The sequence below is a fragment of the Amblyomma americanum genome, chromosome 4 (genome assembly GCF_052857255.1).
Source record: "Amblyomma americanum isolate KBUSLIRL-KWMA chromosome 4, ASM5285725v1, whole genome shotgun sequence".
Taxonomy (NCBI): domain Eukaryota; kingdom Metazoa; phylum Arthropoda; class Arachnida; order Ixodida; family Ixodidae; genus Amblyomma; species Amblyomma americanum.
In genome coordinates, this window is record NC_135500.1 from 179,910,104 (window position 1) to 179,923,436 (window position 13,333).

A 13,333-nucleotide genomic window follows, 5' to 3' on the forward strand; every position below is an offset into this window, starting at 1 on the left:
TCATGATACATTCTAGGACAACTCTAACGTCTTTTTCGTACCACCCAGGTAAAAGCGCGATGAAAAGAAATTCCAACAGTGGGGCGTGTTGGCGCCGGGTTGTTCGCCTTTCTTTTCATTGAGATAGTATGTGTGTGTGCGTGTGTACACTTAGACACACGTATATTCATCTCGTTCGTGGTTGCACTTCATATTGTGTACATACTTTAATAAATTTTACAACCCTCTAATAAGATCTGCATGCGTGTTTCATGCAATGACATTCTGATCACTTGTTTCTGTGTGTACTGATAATAACTTGGATGGCAACAAAATTTCCAGAGCATACTTGTCTAAATTTCTCTAGCACACACCATCCTTCCAGCAGTTTAGCTCTCATCATTGTTGTCATTTACTGTTCAGAGGACACAATGCACATTTGAACATGTTGTCAGCCATCTTACGGTGCCCGAAGCTAACACACAAAGCAGTGGATGGCCATTGAAGAAAGATTGCTGCTCACTAGGGGAGTGCAGCACTTAATGGGGTGGTTGGAGCAATTGAGCGATGAACCTCTTCCTCCCATCATTCTCCAAGCCTCCTAACTAATGCATAGTTTTTCTTTTATTCCGTCTAGTAAGCAGTAGACATTTTTTATAACTTTCATTAATTGCTTTTGTATGCATGCTTCAACCTGCATGGTTCCATATATTTCCACTAATTGGCTGCAAGTGCACGTGTATACGCACACTTGTAAATTAGTCTTTTATCCTCAATTATATTGAATTTCAATATGTGTGTACTTTAAATAATCCTAATGCTTCATCTTCTGCAACCATATGTAATAAGATCTCGGTGTTTAGTTGAATATACATACTGATTACTTGTAGAGCATAACTGTCTAAAATTTCTCTGTCGCACACCGGTCTCATATTCCAGCAGTTTAGCTTACACACTGCCTCTTGTCATTTACTGTCCAGGGGGAAGAATGCAAGCATATATGGAGACAAAACTGAAAGGCTACTCTGCATGATTTACGCACGAAAATTGATTTCACAAGCATCACACATGAACATCATTTTGTGTACCAACATCTCTTGCTACATTAAGCAGGTGGCAGGCAGTAGCATACTCCAAGAACTGAAGAGAACAGAAGAAATTAACCTACACTAAAATGTGTCATCCTGCAGGACCACACAGCTAGATTTGCCTATAGTGAGAACACAGAGCTTCAAACATAGGTCCACCAACAACAAAGCGTTGCAATACACACAACATATATCAGAAACTTATACAGCTCACATTCATTTACCATGGGCTCATGATATACTCCCTCATTAAGGGCAGGCCACAGGTGTTAGTGGAGTATGGTTAATAAATAAGCAAAGTTTTTTTTTCAAATTAATTACTATTTATGCAATTTATTGCATGAAAAATCATGAGATTCAGCTAAAAAATTTTGTTAGTGCACGGTTCAGGAACATCAACGACAGAAAAGGCTGCCAATTCAACAACAAAAAGTTCTGAGCAGGAGCTAGCAAATCCCACTTCAGCCAGAAGTTCGCAGTACGGACCAGAAGATGAGCCCAGCACAAAATCACCTGATGCCCTATTAGGACCATATATACACTAAAAAAAACTGTTCCTTCTGGGACAAATAAAACCACAGAAAAAGCAATTCCCATTAGCAACACCTGGGATATTACTGTGATGAGGTAAAACCATATCTTTTGATATAAAGTAAGAAAGAACGGTCACAGCCATTTAATTAAAGCGCAGTTGCAATTAACAATACGCCATTCTTCACCACATCATCTATCTGCAGTGTATGTTAAAAATATTTCAATGTAAAAAAAACAGAAATGGCATGCAAATACAAAAGTACAGAAATGAAAAGGACAAAAATTTAATACTCTTGGCAAAAAAATCTAGGAAGACCACTCCATTACATTTAAAGAAAAGATTGAAAGGCTGCAAGTCAATCATCACAGTGACAATTGCGTTGCTTCATTTATTGTCCCAACCGGCAACATATATATACATAACGCTAACATATATTTTTGCTGAAAGCAAATAATTCAATTTCTATGCTTTCAGCCTTAATTTTATCTTTAAATGTAAAAGAGTGATGGAAGCTCACAATGCATGCATTATAATATAAACTCAAGCAATGAAAAAACAAATGAAGAAAGGCACACACAGGAGGCATATATACTTCACGATTACAGTCTCTGAGCCACGCTGTCGCGCAAAGTTCCTGCCGAGACAGCACACTCTTCGTCGTCGTCGGCAGGCTCGGTTGGCGACACGTTGGTTCCGCTGTCCACCTCTTCCAGCATTTCCATCGCGTCGCCGCGCCTTCTTGCCTTGTTGTGCAGCACGCAAGCTGCCAGCACAATGTGCACCGCCTGGCTTATCCTTGCGACGTCGATGTAAAGGAGCCGCTGAAACCGCGCCTTCAGCAGGCCGAAGCTGCCCTCCACAACAACGCGCTGCCGACTGTGCGCATTGTTAAATGCCGTCATCCAAGGCTGCCAGTTGGTCGTGGACTGGCGGTACGGCGGCAGCAGCCACGGCAGCAACGGATAAGCAGCGTCGCCCAAAAGGTATCCTCCTGCGCGAATTAATTCACATATATTATATGTACGTAAGAAATAAAAATTAACGAGAACCTCCGGCGTATATGACCGACCGTAGCATATGTAGATATCTGCAAACTCGTAATTCCGAGCGTCATCTTCGCTGCAGTCAACGGTCTCACTCCGGTCAACAGAATCGGTGAGCGCAGCAAGTGCAGCTACCTCTTCGCTCGACATGATGAAAGTGATCAGCAGACGACGCAGCAGACGACGCTGACGCGCGATCCGGCTGCTCGAAACTTTCCTTACGGTTTCCGGTGGCTGCCAGCTCACGTGACCATGACGCGTTTTCCTGTCAGGGGCTAACTTGCTGGCAGCCAGCGGGCTGCCCGAGCGTAGAAAATCGAAGAGGCCCACTGTGAACGAAGCTCTCAAATAACGAAACCGAAACTGGTGTCAGATTTTAGCACCACCTGGTAGGTAAAATAAACCTTTTAAAACGTGTGTTGCGATGTCCAATTTAAAAAAAATATCACCAAATTCTAAAGACGCATAAGATGCGAACGAATGACGATATAGAGTTGAAGTTGCTTTATCAAACAGAGCCCAGAAAACGCTTACAGATTACAAAACCGAAAATGGCGGCTTTATTTATTCTGTATCAGCTGCCCAAATTTCATTTTTCAAGATTTTGTTGCAATGCAAAGGATTGAGAAATATGCATGCGGTTGAAGACAGAGATTTTAGAGCTTAAAACTACAAAAAAGTTGAAAATGCGACATCAAACTGTGAACGAAACTCTCGAATAACGAAACCGAAACTGGTTGTTTGATTTCAGCACCACCTGGTAGGCAAAATAAACCATTTAAAACCTGTGTTGCAATATCCAATTAAAAAAAAATTATCACCAAACTCTAAGCACGCATAAGTTGCTAAGGAATGTCGATATAGAGTTGGAGAAGCTTTATCAAGCTGAGCCCACAAAACAATTACAGATTTCAAAACCGAAAGTGGCGGCTTTTTTCATTCAGTCACAGTTGCCCATATTTCACTTTTCAAAGTTTTGGTGCAATTTAAAGGATTGAAAAACATTCTTACGGTAGAAGACAGAGATTTTAGAGCTTAAAACTACAAAAAAAGTTGAAAATACGACATCAAACTCTGAACGAAGCTCTCAAATAACGAAACCGAAACTGGTGTCTGATTTCAGCACCACCTGGTAGGTAAACTAAACCTTTTAAAACGTGTGTTGCGATGTCCAATTAAAAAAAAATATCACCAAATTCTAAAGACGCATAAGTTGCGAACGAATGTCGATATAGAGTTGAAGTTGCTTTATCAAACGGAGCCCACAAAACGCTTACAGATTTCAAAAGCGAAAGTGGCTGCTTTATATAATCAGTATCAGTTGCCCATATTTCACTTTTCAAGGTTTTGTTGCATGGCAAAGGATTGAAAAATATGCTTGCGGTTCAGGACAAAGATTTTAGAGCTTGAAACTACAGAAAAGTTGAAAATGCGACATCAGAGTGTGAACGAAGCTCTCAAATAACGAAACCGAAACTGGTTGTCTGATTTCAGCACCAATTGGTAGGCAAAATAAACATTTTAAAACGTGTGTTGCGATGTCCATATAAAAAGAAGATATCACCAAATTCTAAAGACGCATAAGTTGCGAACGTAGGTCGATATAGAGTTGAAGTTGCTTTATCAAATGGAGCCCAGAAAACGCTTACAGATTACAAAACCGAAAATGGCGGCTTTATTTATTCTGTATCAGTTGCCGAAATTTCATTTTTCAAGAATTTCTTGCAATGCAAAGGATCGAAAAATATGCTTGCGGTTGAAGACAGAGATTTTAGAGCTTAAAACTACAGAAAAGTTGAAAATGCGACATCAGACAGTGAACGAAGCTCTCGAAAAACGAAACCGAAACTGGTTGTCTAAATTCAGCACCACCTGGTAGGCAAAATAAACCTTTTAAAACGTGTGTTGCGATGTCCAATTAAAGAAAAAATAGCACCAAATTCTAAGCATGCATAAGTTGCGAACGAATGTCGATATAGAGTTGGAGTGGCTTTATCAAACTGAGCCCACAAAACGCTTGCAGATTTCAAAACCGAAAGTGGCGGCTTTTTTTATTCAGTATCAGTTGCCCATATATCATTTTTCAAGGTTTTGTTGCAACGCAAAGGATTGAGAAATATGCTTGCGGTTGAAGACAGAAATTTAGGAGCTTAAAACTACAGAAAATTTGAAAATGCGACATCAGACAGTGAACGAAACACTCAGAAAACGAAACCGGAACTGGTTGTTTGATTTCAGCATCACCTGGTAGGCAAAATAAACCTTTTAAAACGTGTGTTGCGATGTCCATATAAAAAAAGATATCACCAAATTCTAAAGACGCATAAGATGCGAACGAATGACGATATAGAGTTGAAGTTGCTTTATCAAACAGAGCCCAGAAAACGCTTACAGATTACAAAACCGAAAATGGCGGCTTTATTTATTCTGTATCATCTGCCCAAATTTCATTTTTCAAGATTTTGTTGCAATGCAAAGGATTGAGAAATATGCATGCGGTTGAAGACAGAGATTTTAGAGCTTAAAACTACAAAAAAGTTGAAAATGCGACATCAAACTGTGAACGAAATTCTCGAATAACGAAACCGAAACTGGTTGTCTGATTTCAGCAACACTTGGTAGGCAAAATAAACCATTTAAAACCTGTGTTGCAATGTCCAATTCAAAAAAATTATCACCAAACTCTAAGCACGCATAAGTTGCTAAGGAATGTCGATATAGAGTTGGAGTAGCTTTATAAAAGTGAGCCCACAAAACCCTTACAGATTTCAAAACCGAAAGTGGCTGCTTTTTTTATTCAGTCACAGTTGCCCATATTTCACAATTCAAAGTTTTTTTGCAATGTAAAGGATTAAAAAACATTCTTACGGTGGAAGGGAGAGATTTTAGAGCTTAAATTTACAGGAAAGTTGAAAATGCGACATCAAACTGTGAACGAAGCTCTCAAATAACGAAACCGAAACTGGTGTTTGTTTTCAGCACCACCTGGTAGGTAAAATAAACCTTTTAAAACGTGTGTTGCGATGTCCAATTAAAAAAAAAATCACCAAATTCTAAAGACGCATAAGATGCGAACTAATGTCGAAATAGAGTTGAAGTTGCTTTATCAAACGGAGCCCACAAAACGCTTACAGATTTCAAAAGCGAAAGTGGCGGCTTTATATAATCAGTATCAGTTGCCCATATTTCACTTTTCAAGGTTTTGTTGCAATGCAAAATATTGAGAAATATGCTTGCGGTTGAAGACAGATTTTAGAGCTTAAAACTACAGAAAAGTTGAAAATGCGACATCAGACAGTGAACGAAGCTCTCAAAAAACGAAACCGGAACTGGTTGTTTGATTTAGGCACCGCCTGGTAGGCAAAATAAACCTTTTAAAACGTTAGTTGCGATGTCCAATAAAGAAAAGATAGCACCAAATTCTAAGCACGCATGAGCTGCGAACGAATGTCGATATAGAGTTGGAGTAGCTTTATCAAACTGAGCCCACAAAACGCTTACAGATTTCAAAACCGAAAGTGGCGGCGTTTTTTATTCAGTATCAGTTGCCCATATTTCGCGTTTCAATGTTTAGTTGCATTGTAAAAAATTGAAAAACATTCCTGCGGTTGAGTACAGAGATTCTAGAGCTTAAAACTACAGAAAAGTTGAAAATGCGACATCAAACTTTGAACGAAGCTCTCAAATAACGAAACCGAAACTGGTTGTCTGATTTTAGCACTACCTGGTAGGCAAAATAAACCATTTAAAACATGTGTTGCAATGTCCAATTAAAAAAAAATAATCACCAAACTCTAAGCACGCATAAGTTGCTAAGGAATGTCGATATCGAGTTGGAGTAGCTTTATAAAAGTGAGCCCACAAAACCCTTACAGATTTCAAAACCGAAAGTGGCTGCTTTTTTTATTCAGTCACAGTTGCCCATATATCACAATTCAAAATTTTTTTGCAATGTAAAGGATTAAAAAACATTCTTACGGTGGAAGGGAGAGATTATAGAGCTTAAAACTACAGGAAAGTTGAAAATGCGACATCAAACTGTGAACGAAGCTCTCAAATAACGAAACCGAAACTGGTGTTTGTATTCAGCACCACCTGGTAGGTAAAATAAACCTTTTAAAACGTGTGTTGCGATGTCCAATTAAAAAAAATATCACCAAATTCTAAAGACGCATAAGTTGCGAACTAATGTCAATATAGAGTTGAAGTTGCTTTATCAAACGGAGCCCACAAAACGCTTACAGATTTCAAAAGCGAAAGTGGCGGCTTTATATAATCAGTATCAGTTGCCCATATTTCACTTTTCAAGGTTTTGTTGCAATGCAAAATATTGAGAAATATGCTTGCGGTTGAAGACAGATTTTAGAGCTTAAAACTACAGAAAAGTTGAAAATGCGACATCAGACAGTGAACAAAGCTCTCAAAAAACGAAACCGGAACTGGTTGTTTGATTTCAGCACCGCCTGGTAGGCAATATAAACCTTTTAAAACGTGTGTTGCGATGTCCAATTAAAGAAAAGATAGCACCAAATTCTAAGCACGCATGAGCTGCGAACGAATGTCGATATAGAGTTGGAGTAGCTTTATCAAACTGAGCCCACAAAACGCTTACAGATTTCAAAACCGAAAGTGGCGGCGTTTTTTATTCAGTATCAGTTGCCCATATTTCGCGTTTCAATGTTTAGTTGCATTGTAAAAAATTGAAAAACATTCCTGCGGTTGAGTACAGAGATTCTAGAGCTTAAAACTACAAAAAAAGTTGAGAATGCGACATCAAACTCTGAACGAAGCTCTCAAATAACGAAACCGAAACTGGTGTCTGATTTCAGCATCACCTGGTAGCCAAATCAAACCTTTTAAAACGTGTGTAGCGATGTCCAATTAAGAAGAAGATATCACCAAATTCTAAGCACGCATAAGTTGCGACCGAATGTTGATATAGAGTTAGAGTAGGTTTATCAAACTGAGCCCGCAAAACGCTTACAGATTTCAAAACCGAAAGTGGCGGCTTTATTTATTCTGTATCAGCTGCCCATAATTCATTTTTCAAGATTTTGTTGCAATGCAAAGGATTGAAAAATATGCGTGCGGTTGAAGACAGAGATTTTAGAGCTTAAAACGACAAAAAAGTTGAAAATGCGACATCAAACTGTGAACGAAGTTCTCAAATAACGAAACCGAAACTGGTTGTCTGTTTTTAGCACCCCTTGGTAGGCAAAATAAACCTTTTAAAACGTGTGTTGCGATGTCCAATTAAAGAAAAAATATCACCAATTTCTAAGCACGCATAAGTTGCGAACGAATGTCGATATAGAGTTCGAGTAGCTTTATCAAAGTGAGCCCACAAAACGCTTACACGTTTCAAAACCGAAAGTGGCGGCGTTTTTTATTCAGTATCAGTTGCCCATATTTCGCGTTTCAAAGCTTTGTTGCATTGTAAAGACGTGAAAAACATTCCTGCGGTTGAGTACAGAGATTTCAGAGCTTAAAACTATAAAAAAAGTTGAAAATGCGACATCAGAGTGTGAAGAAGCTTTCAAATAACGAAACCGAAACTGGTTGTTTGATTTCAGCATCACCTGATAGCCAAATCAAACCTTTTAAAACGTGTGTTGCGATGTCCAATTAAGAAGAAGATATCACCAAATTCTAAGCACGCATAAGTTGCGAACGAATGTCGATATAGAGTTCGAGTAGGTTTATCAAACTGAGCCCGCAAAACGCTTACAGATTTCAAAACCGAAAGTGGCGGCTTTATTTATTCAGTATCAGATGCCCATATTTCACTTTACAAGGTTTTGTAGCATAGCAAAGGATAGAGAAAAACACTTCCGGTCCAGGACAGAGATTTTAGAGCTTAAAACTACAGAAAAGTTGAAAATGCAACATCAGAGTGTGAACGAAGCTCTCAAATAACGAAACCGAAACTGGTTGTCTGGTTTTAGCACCACCTGGTAGGCAAAATAAACCTTTTAAAACGTGTGTTGCGATGTCTAATTAAAAAAAAGATATCACCAAATTCTAAAGACGCATAAAATGCGAATTAATGACGATATAGAGTTGAAGTTGCTTTATCAAACAGAGCCCAGAAAACGCCTACAGATTACAAAACCGAAAATGGCGGCTTTATTTATTCTGTATCAGTTGCCCATATTTTATTTTTCAAGGTTTTGTTGCATTGCAAAGGATTGAAAAAGATGCTTGCGGTTGAAGACAGAGATCTTAGAGCTTAAAACTACAGAAAAGATGAAAATGCGACATCAAACTGTGAACGAAGCTCTCAAATAACGAAACCGAAACTGGTTGTCTTTTTTCAGCACCACCTGGTAGGCAAAATAAACCTTTTAAAACGTGTGTTGCGATGTCCAATTAAAAAGAAGATATCCCCAAATTCTAGAGACGCATAAGTTGCGTACGAATGTCGATATAGAGTTGAAGTTGCTTTATCAAACGGAGCCCACAAAACGCTTACAGATTTCAAAAGCGAAAGTGGCGGCTTTATATAATCAGTATCAGTTGCCCATATTTCACTCTTCAAAGTTTTGTTGCATTGCAAAGGATTGAGAAATATGCTTGCGGTTGAAGACAGAGATTTTAGAGCTTAAAACTACAGAAAAGTTGAAAATGCGACATCACAGTGTGAACGAAGCTCTCAAATAACAAAACCGAAACTGGTTGTCTGATTTCAGTACCACCTGGTAGGCAAAATAAACCAATTAAAACGTGTGTTGCAATGTCCAATTAAAAAGAAAATATCGCCAAATTCTAAAGACCCATAAGTTGCGAACAAATGTCGATACAGAGTTGATGTTGCTTTATCAAACGGAGCCCAAAAAACGCTTACAGATTTCAAAACCGAAAGTGGCGGCTTTATTTATTCAGTATCAGATGCCCATGTTTCATTTTTCAAGGTTTTGTTGCAGGATAAGGGATAAAAAAACATTTTTTATGTTGAAGACAGAAATTGTAGAGCTTGAAACTACAGAAAAGTTGAAAATGCGACATCAAACTTTGAACGAAGCTTTCAAATAGCGAAACCGAAACTGGTTGTTTGATTTCAGCACTACCTGGTAGTCAAAATAAACCTTTTAGAACGTGCTTTGCGATATCCAAATAAAGAGAAGATAACACCAAATTCTAAGCACGCATAAGTTGCGAACGAATGTCGATCTAGAGTTGGAGTAGCTTTATCAAACTGAGCCCACAAAACGCTTACAGATTTCAATACCGAAAGTGGCGGCTTTATTTATTCAGCATCAGTTGCCCATATTTCATTTTTCAAGGTTTTGTTGCATTGCAAAGGATAGAAAAATATGCTTGCGGTTTAGAACAGAGATTTTAGAGCTTAAAACTACAAAAAAGTTGAAAATGCGACATCAAATTGTGAACGAAGCTCTCAAATAACGATACCGAAACTGGTTTTTTGGTTTCAGCACCACCTGGTAGGTAAAATAAACCTTTTAAAACGTGTGTTGCGATGTCCAATTAAAAAAAGATATCACCAAATTCTAAAGACGCATAAGATGCGAACGAATGACGATATAGAGTTGAAGTTGCTTTATCAAACAGAGCCCAGAAAACGCTTACAGATTACAAAACCGAAAATGGCGGCTTTATTTATTCTGTATCAGCTGCCCATAATTCATTTTTCAAGATTTTGTTGCAATGCAAAGGATTGAGAAATATGCATGCGGTTGAAGACAGAGATTTCAGAGCTTAAAACTACAAAACAAGTTGAAAATGCGACATCAAAGTGTGAACGAAGCTTTCAAATAACGAAACCGAAACTGGTTGTCTGATTTCAGCACCACCTGATAGCCAAATCAAACCTTTTAAAACGTGTGTTGCGATGTCCAATTAAGAAGAAAATATCACCAAACTCTAAGCACGCATAAGTTGCGAACGAATGTCGATATAGAGTTAGAGTAGGTTTATCAAACTGAGCCCGCAAAACGCTTACAGATTTCAAAACCGAAAGTGGCGGCTTTATTTATTCAGTATCAGATGCCCATATTTCACTTTACAAGGTTTTGTAGCATAGCAAAGGATAGAGAAAAACACTTCCGGTCCAGGACAGAGATTTTAGAGCTTAAAACTACAGAAAAGTTGAAAATGCAACATCAGAGTGTGAACGAACCTCTCAAATAACGAAACCGAAACTGGTTGTCTGGTTTTAGCATCACCTGGTAGGCAAAATAAACCTTTCAAAACGTGTGTTGCGATGTCCAATTAAAAAAAAAATATCACCAAATTCTAAAGACGCATAAGATGCGAATGAATGACGATATAGAGTTGAAGTTGCTTTATCAAACAGAGCCCAGAAAACGCTTACAGATTACAAAACCGAAAGTGGCGGCTTTATTTATTCAGTATCAGATGCCCATATTTCTTTTTTCAGTATTTTGTTGCATAGTAAAGAATAGAAAAACATTTTTTCTGTTGAAGACAGAAATTCTAGATCTTGAAACTACAGAAAAGTTGAAAATGCGACATCAAACTTTGAACGAAGCTTTCAAATAACGAAACCGAAACTGGTTGTTTGATTTCAGCATCACTTGGTAGGCAAAATAAACCTTTTAAAACGTGTGTTGCGATGTCCAAATAAAGAAAAGATATCACGAAATTTTAAGCACGCATAAGTTGCGAACGAATGTCGATATAGAGTTGGAGTAGCTTTATCAAACTGAGCCCACAAAACGCTTACAGATTTCAAAACCGAAAGTGGCGGCTTTATTTATTCAGTATCAGGTGCCCATATTTCATTTTTCAGTATTTTGTTGCATAGTAAAGAATAGAAAAACATTTTTTCTGTTGAAGACAGAAATTCTAGAGCTTGAAACTACAGAAAAGTTGAAAATGCGACATCAAACTTTGAACGAAGCTTTCAAATAACGAAACCGAAACTGGTTGTTTGATTTCAGCATCACTTGGTAGGCAAAATAAACCTTTTAAAACGTGTGTTGCGATGTCCAAATAAAGAAAAGATATCACGAAATTTTAAGCACGCATAAGTTGCGAACGAATGTCGATATAGAGTTGGAGTAGCTTTATCAAACTGAGCCCACAAAACGCTTACAGATTTCAAAACCGAAAATGGCGGCTTTATTTATTCAGTATCAGGTGCCCATATTTCATTTTCCAAAGTTTTGTTGCAATGCAAAGGATATAAAAAACTTTTATACGGTTGAGGACAGAAATTTTAGAGCTTAAAACTACAGAAAAGTTGAGAATGCGACATCAAACTTTGAACGAAGCTCTCAAATAACGAAACCGAAACTGGTTGTCTGGTTTTAGCACCACCTGGTAGGCAAAATAAACCATTTAAAACGTGTGTTGCGATGTCCAATTAAAAAAAGATATCACCAAATTCTAAAGACGCATAAGTTGCGAACCAATGACGATATAGAGTTGAAGTTGCTTTATCAAACAGAGCCAAGAAAACGCTTACAGATTACAAAACCGAAAATGGCGGCTTTATTTATTCTGTATCAGTTGCCCATACTTCATTTTTCAAGGTTTTGTTGCATTGTAAAGGATTGAAAACATTCTTACGGTTGAAGGTAGAGATTTTAGAGCTTAAAACTACAGAAAAGTTGAAAATGCGACATCAAAGTGTGAACGAAGCTCTCAAATAACGAAACCGAAACTGAATTTTTGATTTTAGCACAACCTGGTAGGCAAAATAAACCTTTTAAAACGTGTGTTGAGATGTCCAATGAAAAAGAAGATAACACTTAATTCTAAGCACGCATAAGTTGCGAACGAATGTCGATATAGAGTTGAAGTTGCTTTATCAAACAGAGCCCACAAGACGCTTACTGATTTCAAAACCGAAAGTGGCGGCTTTTTTTATTCAGTACCAGTTGCCCATAATTCATTTTTCAAGGTTTTGTAGCTTAAATAAGGCATAAAAAAATACTTGCTGTTCAGGACAGAGATTTTAGAACTTAAAACTACATAAAAGTTGAAAATGCGACATCACAGTGTGAACGAAGCTTTCAAATAACGAAACCGAAACTGGTTGTTTGATTTTAGCACCACCTGGTAGGCAAAATAAACCTTTTAAAACGTGTGTTGCGATGTCCCATTAAAAGGAAGATATCACCAAATTCTAAGCACGCATAAGTTGCGAACGAATGTCGATGTAGAGTTAGAGTAGGTTGATCAAACTAAGCCCGCAAAACGCTTACAGATTTCAAAACCGAAAGTGGGGGCTTTATTTATTCAGTATCAGATGCCCATATTTCACTTTACAAGATTTTGTAGCATAGCAAAGAATTGAAAAAAATACTTGCCGTCCAGGACAGAGATTTTAGAGCTTAAAACTACAGAAAAGTTGAAAATGCGACATCAAAGTGTGAACGAAGCTCTCAAATAACAAAACCGAAACTGGTTGTCTAAATTCAGCACCACCTGGTAGGCAAAATAAACCTTTTAAAACGTGTGTTGCGATGTCCAATTAAAAAAAGATATCACCAAATTCTAAAGACGCATATGATGCGAATGAATGACGATATAGAGTTGAAGTTGCTTTATCAAACAGAGCCCTGAAAACGCTTACAGATTACAAGACCGAAAATGGCGGCTTTATTTATTCTGTATCAGTTGCCCATATTTTATTTTTCAAGGTTTTGTTGCATTGCGAAGAATTGAGAAATATGCTTGCGGTTGAAGACAGAGATTTTAGA

At 37.8% G+C, this 13,333-nt stretch overlaps 1 long non-coding RNA gene across 1 annotated transcript in view; it reads left to right on the top strand.

Moving 5' to 3' along the window:
• LOC144130474 (uncharacterized) overlaps positions 1-13,333 on the top strand; it is a 37,588-nt gene that overhangs the window by 16,000 nt on the left and 8,255 nt on the right. The gene's annotated exons all lie outside the window — the stretch shown is intronic.